Consider the following 13,069-nt stretch of genomic DNA (forward strand, 5'->3'; position numbering starts at 1 on the left):
ACCGCCTCTTTCTCATTCCATTACTGTGTTCTGGAAGTCTAGTTAGAAATATATTAGATCTATCTATTCATCCTCATGTCTCTGAACCTCTAATATTTATCATTTTATTGTCTTTCTGTACTACCTTATGAATAATTTGTATCTATCTACAATTTCACTGATTCTTTAGTTGTGCATTTTATGTTCTTTTGTTTATCGATATATATTAAGTATCCTCTTCTACTTTTTAGTTCCAGTGATTCTATTGCACTCTTGTTGAAATGTTTGATTGTTCTTTAGAGTCTCTTGTTCCTTGCTTATATTTTAAACATTTAAAAACCTCTTTAACCCCTTTTAAAGCTAACATATTCTATGTGATGGTTTTACCTTCTATAGCTTGTGGGTCTGATTCTGATATTTGTTTTTTCCATGGGCTTTTACTTAGGGTGTCTTGTTTCTTTCTGTGTTTTGTAATACTTGATCACAAGATGATCATTTTCTTTGGACCTTTATATAAACGAATTTTTAAGGCCTGGATGAAAGTTTCATTCTTCCATATCTGAACTGATATTTCAGCTTTTCATTTTTCAGATTTTATAAGTATTTTTTTAATTAGGACTACAAGACTTTACAAAGACCACCTATGGTTACAAATTCTCATGAGTTCATTTTTCCCCTCCACCCAGTGCAAAGGTTACTTATTATCTCCTTTTGTAAGACAGATTTAATTCTTCTTCAATCTTACATTCAGTGTATGTGGAAGTCTCTTATAAGACTTCTTATCTTGGGCAAGCCCTAGTCATTATCTTTTTCTTTCCTCAACTCTTACAATAATCAAAGTAGAAATTCAGTCTCCCAGAGTCTGGTAAAAATCCTCAGAGAAAAATTTGGCTGTCACTCATTTTCCTGAAGAATTCTTGATTTCACCTCCTTTTGGCTATGGATTCTTTACTATCTAGTAGTTCAGCAATAAACTTGAAAATATTATTTTTGTATTTTGCCTTACATTTTAATTGTTTTCATTGGGAGGGTCATTTAGGGTATCTAGCAGGACATACTGCTAGAAATAAAAGTCTCAGCCAACTTCTAAAATAATAATACTTCCTTCCTGTCACATATTTAACTGTGATATTAATACATTTTCCCCTGTTTTTTTTTTTGTTTGTTTGTTTGTTTTATAGTGTTCCTGTGAGTCTCCAGTGAGATAGTGGATATCAAAGTGTTGTAAGGTATAAATGGCAGTGGGTTGCTATTATAATGAACTGCAAGCCAAACTAGTGGTTTGGATTTAGGGGAAAGAGATTATAAATTTAAAGGAGAGAGAGCTCATTTCCAGTTGAGGCAATCAGATAAAACATACTGGAGATTGCACTTGAGTTGAACCTTAATGGGTTTGAAGGATTTGCCTAGTCAGAAATGGAGAGCATTTTATATGAAGGTAATCACATAAACAAAGGCTAGTAGACTGCATTGCCTTATTTTGAAAGGGAGGCCTTTGATCTGGTCTCTTGTCCATTAGTACTTACCTAGTAGCATTGCCTATATGCTGGTTCCTGACTTAGATAATTAAAAAGTCCATACCACCCCCATCTCAGAGATTTCACAAACAGCCACAGTTGTCCACATTTATTATGGATAGGAGATATATTTAGCAGGGTCTTTGACCCATATAAAAATCTTCCAGGTACAGAATGGCCCAAGAAGCATTAGTAGAAATATACTCCCATCAAGATTGACAGGTATGTATGAATGGTAGGTAAGATGGCATACTTTGGGCTAGAGGCTGTTGTGGAACAATAAGCAATGAAATATTGGGTGTGTTGTCAAGGAGGCTGGTGATGAAACATTCACAAGTAGAGCAAATTATATCATTACTCTTTTTCATAATACAGATTCTAAAATGTAGTGTAAGATTATAGGTTGGAGTTAGATAAAACTGGAAATTTGCAGATTGACAAAATTCTGGTTTTAGAAAAAAGTTTAACAGAATCCAAGAAGACACATTAGAGTTGGAAGAAACTAGCCTAGTCCTTATCTACCTTGATGTATAGATGGGAAGAATGAGGCCCAGAAGCGAGAAGGGGCCTGGCCACGTTTACCTGCTAGTCAGTGGCAAGAGCTGGTATACTGATTCCTGATACAATGCTCTTCCTCCTGCCTGCCTTTATGCTCAGAGGTTTTCTGAACACCTGGTGAACTGCTGTACGACAGGTACCTTTAACCAGAGACAGGAAAGAAATGCAAGACTTGGCAAAACTCTTGGGAGATTGTAGGGCTGGATAATACCTTTTTTTTTCTCCCAATACAACTCTGAAATTTGGGGAGGAGGTGGCTGCTCTGTGGAGAACATTAGGTAATGTAAACCAGACATTGCCATCACTCCTGAAGTGGATGAATGTGAAGACAATTTCAATGTGATATCGTTCCTTCTTTATTGCTATTTATAATGGTGCCTGTTTTTTAGTTCCTTGGGCCTTTTTGCAAAGGCTGAGAAACTCAACCAGCTTTCAAAAAGAAAATATAGTGCAGTGATCAACATCGTAGACTTTGGCAAACAAACATACTTTAGTTTGAGTTCAGGCTTTATTACTTAGAAGTAACCTTGGGTCTGGGCCAAAAATAATATTGAGTCAGAGTCTTAGTTTCTTTATCTATATAATGGGAGTAATTGTGCTCAAATCATAGGGTTGATGTGAGGATTATGTAAGACACAATATAAAGAGCTTATCTTTAGCGTTTCTTGACACATAGTAAATGCTCAGTACATTTATTATTATTACTAGAGGCCCAGTGCATGAAATTCATGCACTTGGGGAGATATTCCAGTCTGGCCTGTGCCCTCTCACAGTGTGAGAACCCCAAAGAGGTAGGTCCCACCCACCTATCTGGGGCTCCTTGATGGATTGCCTCAAAGAGGTAGGCCGGAGCTGGGGGTCCCACCTCAGTGGTGGGCGCAGGGCCACAGGAACCCTGGCGGAAGCCATGCGGAGCAGCCGCCGGGCCCAGCCTCCACTGTGCGTGCAGCCATCTTGTGATGGCATGACAGCATGAGGACCACCTAGACTTTTTAAAATATATATATTTTATTGATTTTACAGAGCGGAAGGGAGAGGGATAGAGAGTTAGAAACATCAATGAAAGAGAAACACCAATAAGCTGCCTCCTGCACACCTCCTACTGGGGATGTGCCCATAACCAAGGTACATGCCCTAGACTGGAATCGAACCTGGGACCTTTCAGTCCGCAGGCTGACACTCTATCCACTGAGCCAAACCAGTTAGGGCCCACCTAGACTTTTATTAGTAAGATTCCCTTGACTCAACCTCTGTGTTACACTTTATTATATTCTTATACAATATGTTTTGGCATAATTTCCATCTCCCAAAACTAATTGTGTTGCAGTTTTATTTAAAATCCATAGTGATCTTAACTGGTATTCTGTATTCAGTTGTGAGGAATGGAGAATGATTTGTTGGTAATATCCTAAACATTAAATTTGGTGGTTAATTTTCTTAAAAGTGTACTATAGGAGGTTCAATTTTTTTTTCCTTTTAATACTGTCAGTCTCACTTATATTTGTATTTGCTTACTTAAGTGGAAGAAAAAGGGGTGAAGTGATAGTTGTGTGTCAGGAATTGCATATAACTCTGGAGGCTCCCTTGAAAGTATGTCACACATGTGATCATTATCTTTAATATGTGGCAACTGAGGATGACTGGACTACAGAAAAAATTCCACTTCTTCACAGGACACACAAGCTTTTCACAGTGGGCCTTATCTTCAATTCTTTGTACCAAAGCAGAAGCCATACTCTTTCCTGCCTCTTGGGAATTTATCTCTGCTCTTCTTTCTGCTTTGGTTGTCTGTTCAACTACCTTTCCTTCCCGTGTAATTTCATCTCATTGTTCAAGGCCAAAGTCTGATGTCTTCTCCTCTAAAAAAATGTAATGTTGTCTCTTCTTCTCCAGCATTTTTTTGAATTCTTGTTTGGATGAATGAATGAATGAGGCCCCCACAGCCACAGAGCACCAATTTGGCTGGCTCCACACAGCTTGCACTACCACTTAAGATGATGCTACTGCTTTTCTCTTGGATGCCCTGTTTGCCATCCAGGAACCTCATGCTAGTGTCGGCCCAAAAAGGTCATGGCAGGTATAGATGGGATAGTATGCTGTCACCACAAATGCTCTTGAACACATTCCAAGAATTGTACCAGATCCTGAGGTCTTTGATGGATTGGTCTAATGTGAGAAGCCTGAGACTGGAAATTAGAAGATTCCATGCTTTCCATATAGACTTAGGGTCACTAACTATTCAGGAGCAGGTTTGGGGCCAATAACTTCATTATGCTGAGCCTCAGTTTTCCTTTCTGTAAAATGGGCTTAATCCATGACCTGTCTGCCTCTTCAAAATGTTATGAAGTTCAAGTGAGATCATGTGTTCTGAGAATTGAAATACTGACAAGAATTTTTATGCCTCTGCATTTACCCTGGGATAAAGGACAAACTCTATAGTATAATACATCGGCCCTCACTGACTTTATTTGTGTCTCCTTTTCTACCATCCTTTTTCACAGCCACACCCTTCTTTAAACATTTCCTTCAGGCCAAACTATTTGTAGTTTTCCTTAAAAGATTGCCATCTCTTGCATAAAAATGAATTGCCATTTTCCCCACCTCAACTCTATCTTCATCCAACCTGGTCTACAACCTAGACTTCTCTAAGAAGCCTTACTTGAAATCCTCACTAGACTATGTTAGGCATCTTTCTTTTGCACTCCAATAAGACTTTGAACTTCTGTAACTATTACATTATATAGCACTTATTACATTATATTACAATTATATGTCTCTTTGTTTCTTCCACTAGACTGCAAGTTCCATGAGGACAGATACCATGTTTGTCTTGTTCCTTTGTGGGATACATAGTGATTGCAAAAATAAATGAGGGGATGTTTGGATATTGTGCCCATGTGAAGAGTTCTTGCAGTCTTTTTTTAAAAAAAATATATTTTATTGATTTTTTACAGAGAGGAAGGAAGAGCAATAGAGAGTTAGAAACATCAATGAGAGAGAAACATCGATCAGCTGCCTTCTGCACACCCCCTACTGGGGATGTGCCCGCAACCAAGGTACATGCCCTTGGCCGGACTCGAACCTGGGACCTTTCAGTCTGCAGGCCAACACTTTATCCACTGAGCCAAACCGGTTAGGGCTCTTGCAGTCTTTTGAAGTGGTGTGGTTCTCCTAAACGTTAGTCCAACCTTGGCATTATCCCCTCTTGGCACAGTGTATAAGTATCAAAAGAGCTTGCTTCCTTCGAGGACAAGTATCACTGCCCAAGGAATGTGTCTCTCAGCATCTGCTTGCCCTGCCAGCCTGTTTTCTGGTCTGATATTTGAAGTGACCTAATGGGGTTGGAGGGAAATGTTTTCATATAATCTGGCTTAAGTCAGCTTATTTGGTATAGTTTTGCTGGTTGGTAGTCAGACCAAATTCCCCAAATAGCCTTCTCCTTGCTTGAAGCACCATGGGAGAAAAATTGAGGGAAGATGGGGAAGTTGTGGCCTAAAAAATGGTGACATAAGAATCTGAGGAGAGACCAAGATGGCGGCATAGGTAAACACCGGAGACTGCTGCCGCAAACAACCACTTCAAAAATACAACTAAAAGACGGAACGGACATCACCCAGAACCACAGGAAGGCTGGCTGAGGAGAGACTCTTCAACTAGAAGGAAAGACATCAGCACACCGACGAGGCTCAGAGGCGCAGTGTGGAAAATACTCAGGTGCGGAGGTGCGCGCGCAAAGCGGGCTGGTGGCTGAGGGTGCGGTTGTCGTTTTCTTCAAGACTGCTGCCGCAAACAACCACTTCAAAAATACAACTAAAAGACGGAACGGACATCACCCAGAACCACAGGAAGGCTGGCTGAGGAGAGACTCTTCAACTAGAAGGAAAAATAACAGCACACCGAGGCTCAGAGGAGGCGCAGTGTGGAAAATACTCAGGTGCGGAGGTGCGCGCGCAAAGCGGGCTGGTGGCTGAGAGCGCGGTTGTCGTTTTCGGTCAGGGGGGAGTCTCAGACTCTGAGCTCCAGATACGGGCGAATCGCTGGGGACTCAAACGGGAGAAGTGGGAGTGTCTGGCATCAGTTGGAAGGCAGCTTTCCCTCCGAGGTTTGCAGCGGTTCCTGGGGTTCTGAGAAGCAGAGCCTCTGGGAACGGGACTGAGAGGGGCCATAACCGCTCCCTCCGCCCGCCCTGTTGAGCCCGCCCCGCCCAAGCCCTGCGCAGAGCCATTTGCCAGATCGCCTCAGGCAAAGGCTAGATTAGCACCTCCCCAGAGGACAGAAGTTTTCCGCGGCAGACACAGCTGATTCACACAGCCAGTCGGCCTGGTGGTCAAATCCCTCTAGTATTAACTACAACAATCAAGGCTCAACTAGAACAAGACTGCGCACAAAGACCACTAGGGGGTGCACCAAGAAAGCATAAAAAATGCGGAGACAAAAAAACATGACAGAAATGGAGGATATAGAGCTAAAAAACGCAATTTTGAGGGCTTGCAATAAACTTTTGGAGAGCCTCACGAAAACTAATGAGACCCTCGATGCTATGATAAAGAAACAACTAGAAATTAAGCATACACGGTCGGAAATAAAGAATATTACACCCAATAGCAGACCAGAGGAGCGCAAGAATCAAGTCAAAGATTTGAAATGCGAAGAAGCAAAAAACACCCAACCGGAAAAGCAAAATGAAAAAAGAATCCGAAAATACGAAGATAGTGTAAGGAGCCTCTGGGACAGCTTCAAGCGTACAAACATCAGAATAATTGGGGTGCCAGAAGATGAGAGACAGCAAGATATTGAAAACCTATTTGAAGAAATAATGGCAGAAAACTTCCCCCACCTGGTGAAAGAAATGGACTTACAGGTCCAAGAAGCGCAGAGAACCCCAAACAAAAGGAATCCAAAGAGGACCACACCAAGACACATCATAATTAAAATGCCAAGAGCAAAAGACAAAGAGAGAATCTTAAAAGCAGCAAGAGAAAGAGACTCAATTACCTACAAGGGAATACCCATACGACTGTCAGCTGATTTCTCAACAGAAACTTTGCAGGCCAGAAGGGAGTGGCAAGAAATATTCAAAGTGATGAATAGCAAGAACCTACAACCAAGATTACTTTATCCAGCAAAGCTATCATTCAGAATTGAAGGTCAGATAAAGAGCTTCACAGATAAGGAAAAGCTAAAGGAGTTCATCACCACTAAACCAGTATTATATGAAATGCTGAAAGGTATCCTTTAAGAGGAGGAAGAAGAAAAAGGTAAAGATACAAATTGTGAACAACAAACATGCATCTATCAACAAGTGAATCTAAGAATCAAGTGAATAAATAATCTGATTTACAGAATGAACTGGTGATTATAATGAATCAGTGACCATGAGCTGAATATTCTAGGACTAGTCCCTTGTCACAGGTCCTAATTCACAATAACATTAAATAAGTTTTTTGGCCTTGTTTCCTCATGTGAAGAACAAAAACTTGGGGTTAGGAGCTAAGACCCCTTCTAGTTCTAAAAGGAAACAAAAATAAATCAAAGCTTAGCCCAATATTGCCTTAGGGATGGGTGTGATAGGCTGTAGTCCCAGATGGGCCTGGCCTAAAGCAATTAATAGACTGTAAACTCACTGAAAGCATGGACTGTGACTTATTTAATTCTTATTTATCTCTGTTATTTATGAGATCATTGTTGAGGCTTTTCCCCATCCATCAAGGGCTACATATTCTCTTGCAGAAACACACACAAACATACATGCTAAGAATCTTTTGTTTGCTTCTGTCCATAAAGCACTGTTTGCAGGAACATGTTGAGAAATCCAACCACTCTGAGTTGATCAGTGAAACACATGGCTCAATAAGGGATCACTCTTAGGGATGCTGGCATTTAAACAGGGAGCAAAGCCAGAGAAATAAACCCAACAGCTGGGCTACATACATTCTTACTGAATCCCCAACCCAGTCCAGTTGAGAGGTACTGTGACAACCCCTATTATAGGTTGAGGACACTGAGGCATAAAGACTTTTCATATTATTCCTTAATATATCTGTTATACCACATTGATGGCCTGTATCTCAAGTCCAGAAATTCATTTTGGGATCTCATAACTATACACACTGAAATGAGATAAGAGGGGAGCTTACTTGAACTTTTGAAAACCCAAAAGAATGATGGATCAAATTTTACCTGGGTGGTCAAGAATTATATGACCTCTGAAAAACAGTGAGGATGTGAACGTGCCTATTCCTTATCTGAAGCTTGACAAGAACTGGGGTTGAAGCCCATACCCATTTTATGCTCCTACAAAGATGAGGATGAGGGTGAACAGCTAGATTTTGTGTGGCTTTTTTCTGGCTGACAAGCTTAGGGTTTTTTATGAGAGATTATAATGGGATACCAGTGTCTATTTGTGCTTTCTAGCCTAGACCCTTTGATATTTTAGTTGTCCCAAGTCAACCTATGCTAAGGCCAACACAGGTCAAGTTTATAACCCCTGTGCAAAGATTTAAAAATTTATGTATATGAAAATGAAAGTAGCATCATAAGAGGTCACTGGGCATGATACCAACTCTTGACTTCAATAAAGACAGACAATAAAAACAGCTAATTAAAGGAACTCTGATGACATTCATCTGAAATTTTAGCTTGTTTTATGTTTTAACAAATTAACAATGGTGATAAGAGGACATTAGCAGCTTTTCTAGAGTCTCTTTGTTAACAACAACTAGAGCCTGCAGCTACAACAGGGGCTGTAGCCAAGTTTTAGCTGGCAGACCAGCAAGCCAATATTTTATACAATGGATGATACTTCTGAAAGCAAAGACAGAGACAAACCCAGAGTCACACATGCATTACAACAAATGAATTTCTGTCATTTTTAATCATATTTAGAGCAACAAAAGATTCCACGATTACAAAAAGAGAACAGAACACTAGCAGTTGGGGCTGGTCCTGCTGCCCAGTGGAGGCCAAGTGCCGCTGTGAGAACTGAAACCCCATTAAAACAAGTTTCAATCAAAATTAATGTTTCTTTTGAAAAATCTTTATATGATGCTTTCTCTTTTTCTTTATTTTCCCTCAATATTTAAATTAATTCTTACATCTGGTTACATAGTCTGCTCCCTCCTGCTGCCAAATTAAGCTCAAGGACAGCACAAGAATGTCATGTTGAGGCACTCCCTAACCAATGTTCCAGTCTAGGAGAAAGCAGAAGGGTGTCACTAAGTTCTGAAGGGACTCTCTTTTAGCTTGAGCCATCCCAAAGGTGACTATTCTCATCACCTGAATGGCTTATGGGATAGGCCAACCCCACAGGCACTTCATTGCCATAGAGTGAGCACCAAGGACCAAGGTTGGAAAAGACTGCAGGCTTGCCTTTTCTGCTGTGCAGGAAACATAGTCCAAAAATATGAAGCATCAGTCAGAGAGGGCACCACCAGAGAAGCAGCAACATATCATAATTTTCTTTTCTTTGGGGTATGTGTGTGTGTTCCAGTCTTTGGTGGCCAATGGAATCTGCAGCTATATGACAGTCTTGTTAAGTAGTGCATGTGGGAACTATTTTAAGCCACAAGGGCCACTTAATCCATAGCTTTTAATTTAATTCCATAAGAGGCTGAGAGACAAGTGGGATACAGAATAGAACCAGCACCTCTGCTATACTGAATTGGGGTTGGAAACCAATCAATACATATTATGGACTTTCTGGCCAAACCAAATGGGGATAAATTGAAACTGAGTCAAAGGGTGTTCTACCTTTAAGAGTCTACCTGCTAAATTCAAATACTTACCATTTACTTTGGTGGGTGGTAATATTGCAAGTGTTTTGTTGCCTCAGCAGAAGTGTCTGAAGAGGGGTGAATAACGTGAATTTTTCTGCCTTCACCTAGAAATGGTTAAGAGTTGGGAGGCTTTGAGCAATAGACCCCAGTGTCAATCTCTTAATTGAAGAAAAATATCCTTACCTATGGGCAGAGACAGACCAGTACCTACAGAGATATAACTTATAGTACATTGACAATTTTTTAACAGATAAAAACACATTTCCATTGTCAAAATCTTTACAGAACATATCCAAAACCATAATTAAAGTACACAGACACCCAGTAGCAAGAGCACCTCAATTGCAGGTGAGTAAATTATGTGAAAGACAGAGCACTTGCTCCAGGTTCCCAAGTGCAGTAAATTGCCCTTTTCTCACAAGGATGGTGAAAAACAAAGAATGTCTTTCCTTCTTCCAAATGCTTAGGTCCCATGAGGGGGCCATTGACTAATCATTTTGATGGACCTTTGGCCCCAAGTCTGGGCCTTCCCCAGTCAGTTCCAATGAGTTTTCACCACCCTTTAAACATTCATCAGTCTTGGGCTAGTAAAGTGCAATATATCATGTACCATACCGCTTCCCCACCTCTGCTCCTTTGCAAGGCCTGGGAATCAGGCCCCAACAGGGGCAGTGATCTCTTAGTTATCTGATCAACCCAGGTGACTTTTATGTTTTTATAGAGCTTCCAAAATGGAACTGCAGCCTCTCTCACAAGTACATGGTATGAATTGTGACCTGGAACCAAATATAAAGGAGCAGAGAAAGGTAAAGCTATCAAAACACATTATATCTATGTTTATAATTCAATTTTGAAACATGGATACAAATACTCATGTACAATATATTTCAACCTTTTGCCTTAAACTGAAGAGAACTTTTTTGTGTCTTCCAAAGTGGGCAGAAATGAGGATTCCTGCCTGCTGTCCCTCTAGTGCAAAATCTAGTCCTTTAAATGCTCTCTTTATCAGCAAGGATTCACATCTTCAGATAAACTACGATGGGCACTAGCAAACACAGTGGCCAATACAGTTCCATTTCCAACCATGCAATTATGGACCTTTAAAAAATTTCTGAACAACTAGTGGAGAAAAGGAAAGCTAGTTCTCCTTATAAAATCTCTTAGTTAAGAACCCATAATCCCAATTATTTTTTTTTCAAAATTATCTTCTACTTTTCTAAACATGTATATTGTGTGTGGGGGAAACCCACAGAACTCTTATAAGTCAGTCTTTGGATAGCTTACCAAAGAGGCACCAATGTTTACTCCCTCCCTGCCCTTAAAAATTTTGGTATCTTAGCAGATACAGTGTAATCTTTGGTTACATAATGTGATGCTCTCAACTCTTTGTCTTTTTTAAAACATCTTTCAAAGATTTTCAAAGAGATTAGCGATGAGAACAGAACTGCCTATAAAAGGCAGCAATGAGAACATAACTATCTATAAAAGAAATTGCACATGCAAAATGGCTTATTTTGACTTTAACTTTGGGATTTGATCCTGTGCTTTAGCATTCCTGATTCTCATGACTCCCTATAGGGGGTTGAGCATGAAGGCCATTTCCTTGGCTCAGTGACCTTTCATTTGGGCAACTGGCACAGGATAATTAGTAGTCAGCCACTTGTTTTCTCATGGCCATGCAGGAAACATGCAGGCATAGTTACTGAGTTGTCTGGAAAGAATCTTATAAGGCGAAACCCTGGAACAAGGTTGGGAAGGGGTTAAAGGGAGTGGCTTGGGCTTTTGTACTCTGCTAAATATCAAGGGAGAAAAGAGGTCAAGGCCATGTCTGTGCTGTGCTAATGAAACAAACAGGAGCTACTTGAAGCTCAAAGTTAGGTCATTTGTGTAATTGGTAGTATCATGTGGATGGTAGAACTACTTTCTCTTAAAGTACAAACAGAATTATTTTTGCTATATATGCATATGTACATTTAGAAATAAAGGATGGACAGAGAGGGACTTTAGTATCACCACATTATTTCTCAAACCTGAACTACTTAAAGGACAGAGGGATGGAAGGAAACTTTTTTTCTTTTTTAGTGCCAGTGAACATATATAAAATATATATGTATTACTGATTTTCTTTTTCAAAGATATGACAGAATCCTTTAAAATATCTTTCTCATTAAAAAAATAATGAGCTTTCCAAGAATGATGACACTGTTTGTGGCATAGAAAATCAATGGAACGTAGAATCCAACCCTCATTTCAGCTCAGACACTAAGCTTGGGCAAACTGCCCAATGAACAAAAGTTGAAATTGCCACACAATTCTTTTATTTGACCACAGAGTTTGTGACCCTGGCAGCGGTCTGCTGCCCACACAGACAAGACCTTCTCCTACGGTGCTCCCTTTTCCTTTCTCTTCCTCACTTTCCATCCCCATTGAACACTGAAAACCTCTTTAGAAATAGCTTCTTTGGAGATAGTGACTTGTCTGATGAGTGATCTTCATCTTCCAGCTCACCAGGTGAGTGGATCTTATTGGCCAATCCTTCACGGGTGAGCACAGTGTACCAACCACATCAACACTGTTTGTAGAGTGCATGCAAAATGAGACTTCTGCCAATTACATTGGCTGAAACATCAATGACCAAAAGAAAGCATAAATCCCCCTTTCATCTTTGAGAGAACAAAGCCAAGCTAAAATACTTTTTCTCATAGACTCCCCAGTGCAAAAGCAGTAGGCCTAAAGCCTTGTGTAGGCTGTTTTCCCTATTCTTGCCATCCTGAAATTTAGAGTAATCCAGTTGTTGCTGATTTTAATTACACTGATTTTTGGCTTTCACAAGTGAAAACATACATATTCATAAGGACAATAGTCACAATTGAGAAATCTCTAATGATGAAAAATTTGATAATCAGGAAATGGAAAGGAGAGACTCTAGTCTTTACAAGAAGAGGTATTAGAATGATAATATCAAATCCATGTACCACAAAAAGTGAAGATCATTTCAAAACAGATGTAAAGAAATTATTAAAATGTAATCTAGTTTAACTGAAAAGAGTGGTGTATTTTTTTTTCTGTTTAAAATAGCAAAAAGTGCCGAAACCGGTTTGGCTCAGTGGATAGAGCATCGGCCTGCGGACTGAAAGGTCCCAGGTTCGATTCCGGTCAAGGGCATGTACCTGGGTTGCGGGCACATCCCCAGTAGGAGATGTGCAGGAGGCAGCTGATCGATGTTTCTAACTCTCTATC

Source organism: Myotis brandtii, unplaced genomic scaffold (assembly GCF_000412655.1).
Source record: "Myotis brandtii unplaced genomic scaffold, ASM41265v1 scaffold1098, whole genome shotgun sequence".
Classification (NCBI taxonomy): Eukaryota; Metazoa; Chordata; class Mammalia; order Chiroptera; family Vespertilionidae; genus Myotis; species Myotis brandtii.